At 45.0% G+C, this 13,585-nt stretch overlaps 1 protein-coding gene across 1 annotated transcript in view; it reads left to right on the top strand.

Annotated features, from left to right (window-relative positions):
* Positions 1–5,385: 5,385 nt before the first annotated feature.
* LOC125467564 (ras-GEF domain-containing family member 1A-like) overlaps positions 5,386–13,585 on the top strand; it is a 210,323-nt gene continuing 202,123 nt past the window's right edge. Inside the window, exon 1 of the mRNA XM_059640273.1 lies at positions 5,386–5,588. The gene's annotated coding sequence lies outside the window, so the exon portion shown is untranslated. The remainder of the gene's footprint in view (positions 5,589–13,585) is intronic.

Here is a 13,585-nt window from a genome sequence, read left to right on the forward strand (position 1 = left end):
ACCATCCATTGAGACCCACAAAATTCCTCCTCAGATAAAAGTAGAATACTGTGGATAATGAACATCTGAAACAAAGAGAGAATGCTGGAGAAACTCAGCAGGTTTGGCAGCATCTGTGGAGAGAGAAACAGAGTTAATGTTTCAAATCTGATATAACTCTTCTTCAGAACTCAAAACCTTTCTCATCTCTGTCTTAAACGGGTTACAACTTATTCTGAGATGATGTCCTCTGGTCCTAGGCTCTCCCACAAGGGGAAACAGTCTCTCTATATCTATCCTGTCAAGTTTGTGAAGAACCTTGTATGTTTCAGTAAGATTTATAGGAGAACAAAAGTGCCCATCCACTTGAGGTGGGACATTAAGCCATGTTCCAAATTTTCCAGAGTTCACTTCTTTTGCAAACCCAGGCACCCAGAATGGTCCGTGAGGCCTGTAATTGAACTTAGGAAATCTAAAGTCAAAGAAGATTGAGTCAGAAATTGTTGTCAGATCAAGACTTACCTCTGGTCCTCTGATAACTTGCTTCTATTTCCCTTCCTTAGCTCTACTTTACCTTACAACTACAAGGGGCCATGCCCCTTCTCGCTACACATGCTCCCTTTATTCCCTGCTTCTTCTTGAGGTAATAACATAATCTCTCTAATAACTCACCCAAGTGACTACTTTGTGAATCTAAACAGACTCTGTGTGCAAGATAACAAAGTATGAAGCTGGATGAACACAGCAGGCCAAGCAGCATCTCAGGAGCACAAAAGCTGACGTTTTGGGCCTAGACCCTTTATCACTGTTGAAGGGCCTAGGCCCAAAAAGTCAGCTTTTGTGCTCCTGAGATGCTGCTTGGCCTGATGTGTTTATCCAGCTTCACACTTTGTTATCTTGGATTCTCCAGCATCTGCAGTTCCCATTATCACAGACTCTGTGTGCAGACTGGTTGAATAGTGAGTTGTCATAGCCAAGGCTAAATCTGCCCATCACATCCAAGAATTATGCCCATCTCTAAGTGTGGCCTCTTACTATAGAATCCATACAGTGTGGAAACAGGCCATTCAACCCAATAGATCCACACTGACCGTCTGAAGAACATCCCACCCAGACCTATCCCACTACCCTTTCCCATGGCTAACACACTTGACCTACACATCCCTGAACTCTTTGACTAATTTAACATGGCTAATCCACCTACCCTGCACATTTTTGGACTGTGGGAAGAAACCAGAGACCTCAGAGGAAACCTGCACAGACACAGGGAGAATGTGTAAACTCCACACAGACAGTCGCCCGAGGGTAGAATCGAACCCAGGTCCCTGGTGCTGTGATGCAGCAATGCTAACTGCTGAGCCATCCAGCTGTCTTCTGTATAGCTTACATCTCTTGATCCAAAATTGGCACCATGCCTTCAACCTAGCCCAGGTCCCAAGCTTTGGAATTCTCTCCCTAATCCTCTTGGCTTCTCCCTTCTGCTAGAAGATTCTCATGCCCCAATCTTTTGGGTAAGCTTTTGATCACTTTCCTGATATCTTCTGTTCTGGCTGGTTTTCCCCTCCCCCTTTATATCCCTGTGAAACCCATTCTCACTTTGGCTATGTTGGAGGTGCTACATAAATTCAAATAGTTGTTGTGTCCATCTTCAGGATATCAAACAGAGATGAGGTGCAGAATCTACCATGCTCATAACTTTATTTCTTTAAGGTGTAAAACACACTGTAAGTTATGAAACAGACACAAACGCAAACAGACTGTGTGTGCAACTTTTAGGGTCACAGCAGACAATCTGTCAAACAGAGTTACAATATTGTATACACACAGAACATAGAATCCTTAAATGTGAGCACTCTTATAACTACTTACACAACAGGATTCTAGCTGAATCATTGGAGTATAGAGACACCAAATCCCAATAATGCCCTCTACTCTACTGTCCTGTCTGAAATATGTTCACTGAACATTGAGCTTAGCTACTACCAAATGGGTCATGTGCCAATGTTATTCCATCACTAAATATCCACTGGGGGAAGGTAAGGATTAGCCATGTTAAATTAGTCAAAGAGTTCAGGATGTAACTTTGATACGGTCAGATAAAAATGGCCTCTGGCCTCTCTAATTTACAGCTTCGTAAAACGCTGTGACGTCCTTTGCAAACTGCCCATTAACTCTTAAGTGTGACTCCAGGCTGTTTGCCACCAATTCCATGGGCAGGACCTGATCCAGGTATGGTGTGCTCAGTGTCGAGCTCACTAACCCAGGCTGAAGTTGCCTCCTTCTACAGCCAAATTTTCCTTTTCCTCCTCATCGTCTCAGTGAGAGTACCTTCACATCATGGACTGCAGCAATTCAAAAAGACAGTTCACCACTGCCTTCTCGATGAGCATTTAAAGATTTAAACATAACAAATGCTGTGACGCCCACATCCCACAAAAGTATAAACATATACATTAAGTTGACAGAGGGTTGTTTCAATGTCATCAACTCAGTTAGAAAATGCTCTGATAAAAGTGACCCCTTTTAAAGAGCCTAACCCTAACCCTTTATTAAGAGGAAAATTATATCGTGAAAAGCAAAGGAACTTGTATCAAGTCAAATCAGATTATCTCTTTATAACTTAATCCCTCTGATGTCACATTTTATGATAGGCCTTCAGCTTATTAACAGGCTGTCTGTGTCCTTCTTAAGGTCTCTGAGAGACAGGCAAGGTCATGAAGGGAGCCTACAGGCAGCAAGAGTTGAACATCACCACCAGCTGACTCAGGGGTCAGTCTACAGATGGCCACACGTACAAACAAAGCAGCAAGAGCTGGCCATTCAGCCCTTTGACCTTGCTCCAGCATTCAGCAAGTGCATGGCTGGCCCAGCTATGGTCTCAACCCTACATTTTTTGTTCCTACACCTGATAAAAAAAACTTTTTCATTCCCTTGTTAGTCTAGAATCTATCTACCTCAGCCCTAAAAATATCCAATGGCTCTACCTCCATGGCAGTGAATTCCAAAAACCCATAACCCTCAGAGGAAAAAAATGCTCATTTCTGACTTAAGCGAGACACTTTTATTTTTAAACCATGTTCCCAAGTTCTATTCTCCTCCACAAAGGGAAGCATCTTCTTAGCAGCCTCCCCATCAGGTCCCCTCAGAGCATGTTTCAATAATGTCATTTATCTCAAAACTCCAATGAATATGAGTCCAAGCCATCAATAACCTCAATATCACAGGTGTCAGTTGAGTGAACATTTGCTGAAAGGTTTCTGTTGCATTTGTAGATATTTTTAATCAAATTAGTCAGATGTCTAATTATGATAATAATTATTTAGTGTACAAGGCTATGGGCCAAGAGCTGGAAGATGGGATTCAAACAGATGTGTTTGTTCCTGGCTGGCGCAGACTGGATGGGGTGAAGGGGATTTTTCTCTGTTCTGGAGATATTACATTTTATGATGTATTTCTGGAGCAGGTGGGTCTTTTGGTCCAGAGGTAGGAACACTCCCGCTGCATCAGTTAATATATATATCAGTCCTTAAATAAGGAAATTAAACAATATATTAGACCAATAGGCCACATTTGACCATTTCCAGTTCATTGCCAAGTTAAAGTTTAAAGACAGTCATGTCCAGCCCTAGATAAGTTTATTACCTATCATAAACCTTAATGAAAAGCCAACAACCTCAAAGCTAAACTGTGGACCTGTCTTAGAAGCTGCCTGACCTGCTGAATGTTGTCCAGCAAAATTCTGCTCTTATTTCAGATATTTAAAAAAGAATCTATTGAGGGATGATCTGACATTCTGCTACAGCAGGCAGGACTTGAACCTAGGCCTTCTAGCTTTGAGATAGGTGCACTACTCCTGCACCACGAGAGCCCTACAGCCATCACAGCTCAGTTAAATCAAAGCCTGACTTGGCAGTCCATTGTTCCAAATCCAAACAATCTGTGTCCCTTTGTGATGAAAGATAATGGGAACTGCAGATGCTGGGGAATCCGAGATAACACGGTGTGAAGCTGGATGAACACAGCAGGCCAAGCAGCATCTTAGGAGCACAAAAACTACTAAGATGCTGCTTGGCCTGCTGTGTTCATCCAGCTTCACACTTTGTAATCTGTGTTCCTTTGATTAGATTGATACATCCCTGTGATGGTCTCGAGGAAATCTCTACACCATAAAATGAATTGACCAACAGCCTGAGGGCTCTTGTGGTGCAGCGGTAGAGTCCCTGCTTCTGAGCTGAAGGCCAAGCTTCACGTCCCATCTGCTCCAGAGGTGTGTTTATAACTGCTGAGCAGATTGATTAGGAAAATGTCTATAATGACTGTTTGCCTGACTAGATACACAGTCGTCTCTTATGGTGCAATGGTAATGTCCCTAGCTCGGAGTCGGGAGGCTGGGTTCAACTTCTGGTGCTGGAGGAAGGTCCAATGGACAGATGCCACTACAATCTCCCCTTCCCCCACTGCATCCCTAAACCAGCCCAGTTCATCCCCTCCCCCCACTGCACCACACAACCAGCCCAGCTCTTCCCCCCCACCCACTGCATCCCAAAACCAGTCCAACCTGTCTCTGCCTCCCTAACCGGTTCTCCCTCTCACCCATCCCTTCCTCCCACCCCAAGCCGCACCCCCAGCTACCTACTAACCTCATCCCACCTCCTTGACCTGTCCGTCTTCCCTGGACTGACCTATCCCCTCCCTACCTCCCCACCTACACCCTCTCCACCTATCTTCTTTACTCTCCATCTTCGGTCCGCCTCCCCCTCTCTCCCTATTTATTCCAGAACCCTCACCCCATCCCCCTCTCTGATGAAGGGTCTAGGCCCGAAACGTCAGCTTTTGTGCTCCTGAGATGCTGCTTCGCCTGCTGTGTTCATCCAGCCTCACATTTTATTATCTTGGAATCTCCAGCATCTGCAGTTCCCATTATCTCTCTCTCCACTACAATCTCACCCAACTGCTTTGGGGTGCAGTGGCAGTGTCCCTATTTCTGAGGCAGGGGGCTAGGATTCACCAGCTCCAGAGGTGTGTCACAACATCACTGAGCAGGTCGATTAGGAAATATCTCAACGAAATGCTTTCTTTCGATCATTACACCTTGTGGTTATTTCTCTGATTCCTTCCCCCCACCCACCGAACATGCACTGAATTCTATTTTTAGCTTTCTTAAAAAAGAATGGTTTAGCAATAAGTGCTGGAGGCTAGTTAACATTTCTGCTATCATCTTGCTGCTTGGAAACGTAGCTCCAGCAGCGGAAATAAGCCGTTTAGCAACAATTTGACTGAAATGTTTTTTGCTTCTTTTGAGTGCGTGGGGGGGCTCTTCGCTTTAACATTTGTAAAGACAGCAGTGCATGTGTGTGTGTGTGTGTGTGTGTGAGAGAGAGAGAGAGAAAGCGTCTCAGATGGTACAGTCCTTATACCAGATTCACCCTCGCATGTCTGTTTAAATACAGCCCTCCTCCTCTGGAACCGCGACCCCCTTCTCTCTGTCTCTGTGCAGAACCCTCTTAAGAGAGTAGTGTCTCCGTCCCGAAATGGATCACCGGATCCCTCCGGTGTCAGCTAAGGGATCTCTCGGCGCCTAGCAACAGCTGCCACCGGACGGCAGACAGGTAAATGAGCTTAGCTTCTGCATTTCTGTTCCAGCCTGAGCTAGGGACAGCAATTCAGACACCGTGATAACGTGGCTTAAAGTACACAGTGAGTGAGCGAGAGAGCGAGTGGTCATAGCGCAGGGATTCCCTTAACACTAAGCTTCCAAAATAGACACCAAACGCTACTCTGAGATGGGCTGTTGGGTGGATACAATCATTTCTACGCTCATTCAGAAATTTACCCGATCTGTATAGCAGGATAATGTTCCTCCCAGTTCTTCCTCTTTACTGATTCACGTTTTGATGTTTTTGTACTGCTTCCTCTGAATTTAAAGCTTTAAACGTCTCACTGGGAGCTGTCAAAGGCTTTGCCCCCCCCTTATTAAAAAGGAACAAACCATTTAAAATTCTACTATTCCCTCCACAACAGCATCCACATCCCTAAACCAGCCCATCACCCACCACCCCCAACACGAGACTATTCTTGCACAGTTCTCCCACCTCTCCATCTTCATAAAGGGCAAGACAGACTTATCTTTCATCACTGTTGCAGGAAGTGCCCCCAAGTGTCTCGGAGTCAAACTAAACGCCTTTAAAGTGATCTCAGAGATAGTAGGAACTGCCGATGCTGGAGAATCTGAGGTAACAAGGTGTGGAGCTGGATGAACACAGCAGGCCAAGCAACATCAGAGGAGCAGGAAAGCTGACGTTTCGGGCCTAGACTCTTCTTCAGAAATGGGGCCCAGACCCGAAATATAAGCATTCCTGCTCCTTTGATGCTGCTTGGCCGGCTGTGTTCATTCAGCTCTACACCTTGTTACCTCTTACCTTTGAAGTGGGACCACTGTTATGGGAAATCATTTAGGTGTGGGCGTTGTTTCTGACTGGCCAACAATGAGGGGTTCCATTGGAAAGGATACACATATTTGGATGGTGACGACTTGTAATGTCTTTGAGGACTCTCCTCTCTTTCTCTTTCTGTTGCCCTCACCATGCTACTGGCCAGGTTCATGCTGTGATTGGGAGGCAGGTCAGTACAGAGAGAAATGTGTGGCTCGCTAAAAAATATACTTTTGCCGCTGTCAGCGATGGTCAACATTGAATAAGTCTGAGCATTTTTTGGGTGAATATATTGAATGGTGGGAAAATGTCATCCAGGGTTTTTCCCATCATTGTGACTTCTGATTGTTGGGACTTCAACAGATTCTGATAAGATGGACAAAGAAAACTGTTCCCTTTGGTTGACTGTCATTGTGTGAGTGGACGCACATGTGGGATAAGAGGGATGTCAAGAAGAATATGCTATTATCATGTGAGTGCTTATGACCTGGAGGGCCTCATTATGAAGGTGTTGGGTGCAAAATATTCGGGCACCAGTGTGGGCAGCCAGTGGCTTACAGGCCTGGTCAGCCCATGTGTGGAAGCCTCCTGTGCTGATGTAATGTTTCTCTGTAGTCTGTTAATCTGCCTGCAAGGTTTATCCTCTTGACTTTATTTCTTGTTCTCTAACTGATACTATGAATCACCAAGGTAATGTATTTTATTTTTATTTCTCTCTAAGATTTGTACCTACGTATTTTGTAACCAAGATTAAGTCATGAGGGCCTAGCTTATGTCAGGGGTGTCGGGGAGGTAGTGGCCCAGTGGTATTATTGCTGTACTGTTAATCCAGAGACCCAAGTAACATTCTGGGGACCTGAGTTCAAATCCACACCCTGGTGGATTGTGGAATCTAAATTCACCAAGACTGTAGAATTAAGAGCCTAATGATGACTGCAAGTTGTCAGGGGGAATAAAACCCCGCTGGTTGGCTATACCCAAGATGGTGGTGGCAAAGTAGCAGTGTTCAGGCTCCTGTTCATCTGTTGTTTTAGGGTTGTACGGTGGCTCAATGCTTAGCACTGTTTCCTTACAGTGCCACGGATCCAGGGTCAATTCCATCCTTGGGTGACTGTCTGTGTGGAGATTGCACGTTCTCCCTGTGGCTGCGTGGGTTTCCTCCAGGTGCTGTATTTCCTGCCTGCAGTCCAAAGATGTGCAGGCTAGGTGGACTGGCCTCACTAAATTGCATGGTGTTCAAGGATGTGTACATTAAGTGGGTTACACGGGGATGGGTCTGGGTGGGATGCACTGATGAGGGTTGGCATGGACTTGTTGGGCTGAAGAGCCTGTTTCCACGCTGCAGGGATTCTGTGACATTTTAAACTTTTAACCGTACTTCAGTAATTGCATGCACAGGACAGTAAATCTAATTCTAAATATCAATTATTTCAAAAGGAGATTGGATTGGCAATTTGTGGGAAATAAACTTGCAGGGATGCAGGGGGAGTGGGTCTGCCTGAATTGCTCCACAGAGAGCGAGTAAGGACTCAATGGTCCCAAGTAGCCTTCTGTTCTGTAAATACCTCATGGTCCTGGCAACATTTCTCCAGTCCTGGCATTGTTTGCCACATGACTGAAGTTCACTTTCAAATTTAAAGGGCTGCTATTGCCAACTGACACTGGTTTTTGGTGCCATGGACTACACTGATTCTCTGTAACCATGTCTGTCCTTGATGAGCCAGGGTTCTATGGGGTTACATTTTGAGGCAGGATCCATAGATGGGGGGAGGGCAGCACAATTTCACAGATGTAGAAAGTAAAGTCACCTTGGTACAGGGGGTTGTTGTCTTAGAGAAGGGTCACCACGCCTCAGGTAAGGGAAATGGTTGAGAAGGAAAGTCCTTCAGAATAACGTCACCCAATGTGGAAATTGAAGTCATACTTGTCACATCATCCTGCACTGCAAACCAACCGTCTGATCAGCTGAGCTAACTGTGCTGTCTCTGAGATGTGAACCATTGTTGGGTCAGAAATTTAGTTCTGTTTGCTCATTTCACAAGACAGTCAGTCTCCTCTGTGGATGATAAGCTGCATTTGTATTGTGCCTTACAAATAAGTAAAACATCCCAAGGTGTTTTGCCATAGCACACTCCAACAAATTTGAACCTCGGCCAAGAAGGTAGATACCAAGGGCAGATGACTAAAAGCTTAGACAAAGAGGGAGTTTTTAAGCAATTAAAGAAAAGCCCAGGGGGTTTAGGGAGGGATCTGTAAGTGCTGCAGGAATATGTGGGTATGTTCAGTTCCTAATGGCTATATATTGGTAGGGGAAGATTAGGGTTCTACTTCTGCCCCTGCTTGGTCGCGTTGCTGGTGTAGGTTAACCAGAGACATTGATCAAGGTTCTGGATTACAAGAGACAACAGAAAGGGAGAAGCTGTCGGATTGTTGAATGTGCAGTAAATGTCAATGAAGCAATGTAGTCATCGGGAGTGACATTTTCATTCTGCAAGTGGTTAAAATCTGCATCTGGGGCAGATGGATACCTGAGCGTACAATAACCAAGGCCAGGGCTTAGGGTGGGGGCGTGAAGAGGGGTGGGGAATGGTTGCATTCCTCAGGTTGGGGGCTCAGTCCAGGAGCAGCATGGGAGTCAATGACTTATGCCTCTGCTCCTCATTAACATCAGAAATGCACTGCCTGAGAGTGTGGTGGTGGCAGGTTTAATCAAAGATTTTGAGAGAGAGTTGGATTGTTACCTGTATAGGAAGAATGTGCAAGGTTACAGGGAGAAAGTGAAGGAAAAGCGACGGGTGCAATGCTCATTTAGAATGCTGTTGCAAACACAGTGGGCTGAATGGCCTCCTCCTGTGCTATAGCCATACTGTGATTCCGTCAGGTATTTTGCATCTTCAGGTATCATTTGACATTGTCCCACAGAAAACATTGATTAACGTAAAAATTCTTGGGACCTTGAAGAGTGTTTGCAATCTTGTTAGTTTCCTGGAAATGCAATTAAAACACAAATTAACCATTGGGCTATGTAGCCAGTACACAGTGGTGTGAGTGGGTGGACTGCACCACAGAATAAGAATTGAAAATGGGATTATGAAGCTTTAATGAATGATTAGAACAGCTTAAATTCAAAATCTGGAACTGGAAGATTTAATCAACTTTATTGTTGACTATGGAACTCTAAATCAGATTGATTAATATGATTCCATACAATGTATTTTAGATCTGTTGGACCAGGATCTAACGTGTATAATTTTTTTAAGAACTTGCACTTCTAAAAGGCCTTTTGGGAACTGGCTAGCTCAGCTGGCTGGACTCTGGTTTGCAATATTGAGAGATGTGAACAGTGTGGGTTCAATTCCTGTACTGGCTGAGATTACCTTGAAATACTCTTTATCTCAACTTCTCCCCTCATTTGAGGCATGGTGAGCCTCAAGTTGAACCGCCACCCGTTGACTGTGTGCCTCCCTCTCTTTTTTAATGGGAGAGCAATCCTAAAGATGTTGTCAAACTTGAATGGGTGCAGAAAAGATTTACAAGGATGTTGCCTGGGTTGGAGGGTTTGAGCTATCGGGAGAGGCTGAAATAGGCTGGGGCTGTTTTTCCTGGAGCATCAGAGGCTGAGGGGTGACCTTATAGAGGTTTATGAAATCATGAGGTGCATGAAAAGGATGAATGGCCAAGTTCTCTTTCTCAGAGGTGGGGGAGTTCAAAGCTCGAGTGTATAGATTAAAGGTGAGAGGGGAAAAAATTAAAAGGGACTGAAGGAGCAACTTTTACACACAAAGGCTGGTGAATGAATGGAATGAGCTGAGGAAGTGGTGGAGGCTGGTACAATTACAATACTTAAGAGGCAACTGGATGGGTATATGAATGGGAAGGGTTTAGAGGGATATGGGCCAAATGCTGGCAAATGGGACTAGATTAATTTAGGATATCTGGTTGGCATGAATGAGTTGGACTGAAGAGTCTGTTTCTGTGCTGTACGACTTTGGCAATTTAACCTTCATGCAGAGCATTTCACAACTCCTGGACACCCAGAGCATTTTGATAGCCAGTGAAGCACTTTTTAAAATGTAGTAACTGTTGTCGTGAGTGCATTTACTTCTCTGCTCCCCCACATTAGGACACTTCAACCTAAGGTTACGAAAGGCGCTACACAAATGCAAGTTCTTCCTTTGTTACTTTCATTCTGGGTGGTGTCCTGGACAATCAGCCAAAAGACACCTCACCACGCAAAACAAAAATGCTACTTCAACGTCAAAATTCCCAGCTTTTGAACGTGCTAACAATTGGATCTAACATGTATAATTTTTTTTAAGAGCTTGCACTTCTAAAAGACATTTTGGGAACTGGTTAGCTCAGCTGGCTGGACTCTGGTTTGCAATAGTGAGAGATGTGAACAGTGTGGGTTCAATGTTTTTTTTAAAGCTACAGGACCCTGTGTTATCATAGAATCATCATAGGATCCCCACAGTGCGGAAACAGGCCATTCGGACCAACAAGCCCACACTGCACCTTCGGAGAAAATCCCACTTGGACTCATTCCCCTGTCCTTTCTATGTAACCCATGTCTAATCCAATTTAATTTACACATCCCTGGACATTAAGGGAAATTTCCCATGGCCAATCCACCTACCCTGCACACCTTTGGACTGTGGGAGGAAACCAGAGCAAACCCATGCAGACTCAGGGAGAGCGTGCAAACTCCACACAGTCGGTCTAGGGTGGAATCAAACCTGGCGATGGGTGAGATGTAGAAATTATGGGGCGTTATTATCAGACCGCCATGCACAGCAAAGTCTAGGTGCTGCAGAGCAAAGTGACTCAAAGGTAGCTCCTCACAATGAGGGCTCTCAGGTGTTCGCTTTCACTGAGAGACACCTGTAGTAAACTGATGCCGCAGCTGCTGCCTCCACCTGACACAGCAGATTGGGAGCAACCATGTGGAATAATGAGATTATTCGCAACTCTGCTCTGTTTGTATCTCTTCTTCCTACCCCCCTCCCACCAAGTCCTTTCAAAGTATACTCCTCCCATTACCCCCTGTGTTTTAGCCTGCAGAACCTGTTCAATGCCAAGATACTTTCTGAACTCTGCTAGCTGCTTTTAAACCACTTTTTTTAATGGTTAAGAGTGTGGGTGGCATTGAGAAAGCAGACAGAAAGTGATGCAGCCCAGAATGCTACCTGAAGCTGACATTTTTTAGCAAGCGCTGTGGCCTGCGAAAGAGAGGCCCTTTTTGCAAAGCTGTAATCATCACCGGATTCCTTCTTCCTACTTAATTAGAACCTTGCTCTTTTGAAGGAGCCTTGTGAACACTGATTGCACAGTGCATTATCGTTTCCACTCGTGAGGTGGTTCAAATCAGCAGCAAGTGGCTTCTGAGTCGATGACCTTCATCAGGGGAAATATTCACTCAGGGCAGGGAGCTCCCCTAACACAGACTCCCCATAAAAGCTGCCCCAGGTGTTTTACCATTGCATAAGTCATTTTTGCAATCATTACTCTCCGTCACCAATCAGTAAAATCTCACAGCTCTCATAGGTTTATTGCAGGCAGTAGTAATTTCACTCATAATCCTTGAACAGCAGGCTAATGTACTAGGGGCATGGGCTCAAATGGTAGATGGCTAAAGTTTGATTACAATGTGGACTTAGCCAGTGATGCCCATGTAACTAGATTAGATTCCCTACAGTGTGGAAACAGGCCCTTCAGCCAAAAAGTCCACACCACTTCTTGGAGCATCTCATCCAGGCCCATTCCCCCTATAACCCACACACCCCTGAACACTACAGGCAACTTAGCATGGCTAATCCACCTAGCTTGCTCATCTATGGAAGGTGGGAGGAAACCAGAGCTCCCGGAGAAAACCCGCACTGACGTGGAGAGAACATGCAAACTCCACACAGACCGTTGCCTGAGGCTGGAATCGAACCCAGGTCCCTGGCACTGTGAGGCTGCAGTGCTAACCACTGAGCCACCATGCTGCCCACTAATAGCAAATGTAAAACCCCATCTGGTTCCAATGAAGGAAATCTGCCCATGGATGCTATGTGACTCTAGAATCATAGCAATGTCTTTGACTCTTAACTGCCCTCTGAGAAACTGGGGAGTGGCATTCAATGTTGGCCTAGTCAGTGACAGCCAGGGTGAAAGAATAAAAAAGTTATTTAAAAAAACACCTTTTTTTATTCATTTATGGAATTTGGGCATTGCTTGCCCTTGAGAAGGTGATGGTTAGCTGTATTCTTGAACTGCTGCAGTACATTCAGCGAAGGTTATTATGTTATACTGTGGTAAATTGTGTATCTGAATTAATGCATCATATTGTATAACGTTGCACTCTGGCTAAGTTATATTGCATGGTCTACATTGATCTAGAGTCTGTTCATCATTCAGCATTTGGCATTTGCAATGATGAGGACAAATCTCTGGGGGTCTTGACTCAAAATGATTCTTGTTCCCTAGTAAACCTAAAAAGCTATTGGGTTGTGGAGTGCTACATTAAGTACGGTGTTGTTTGGAGAGCACTGTGAGGATCTCAGTCTGGGCTGTTGCTTTGACCAAATTATTTCTAGCACATCGAACGGGTCCATGCTTCTTTTTCTGCTGCTCATGAGCTTTCTCCTACCCCATTTCATTTCACCATATCACCTCATGAGGAGATACTATCCTAGTGACATTATCACTGGGCTGTTAATCCAGAGACAGAGGTAATCATAGAATCACAGAATCCCTACAGTGTGGAAACAGGCCATTTGGCTCAACAAGTCCACAACGACCATTGGAGCATCCCACCCACACTCATCCCCCTTTAGCCCACCTCAGCTACACATCCCTGAACACTGTGGGCAATTTAATGTGGCCACTCCACCTGACCTGCACATCTTTGGACCGTGGGAGGTTTTGTGGGTGGCTCTGACCTACATGTGACTCCAGACCCACAGCAATTTGGTTGACTGTTAACTGCCCTCTGGGTCATTAGGGATGGACAATAAATTCTGGCCTGGCCAGCAATGCCCTCGTCTCGTGAATGAAGTTAAAAAAAAAGACTTCTCCACCTTTCACCCTCATGTGAGCATAAGAAATACGCCAGACCATTTGACTCCTCACACTTCCTGGTTGATCTGATCATGGCTTCAGCTCCACTTTCCTGCCTGACCCGTAACCCTTGA

The sequence above is a fragment of the Stegostoma tigrinum genome, chromosome 37 (assembly GCF_030684315.1).
Source record: "Stegostoma tigrinum isolate sSteTig4 chromosome 37, sSteTig4.hap1, whole genome shotgun sequence".
In the NCBI taxonomy this organism is placed as follows: domain Eukaryota; kingdom Metazoa; phylum Chordata; class Chondrichthyes; order Orectolobiformes; family Stegostomatidae; genus Stegostoma; species Stegostoma tigrinum.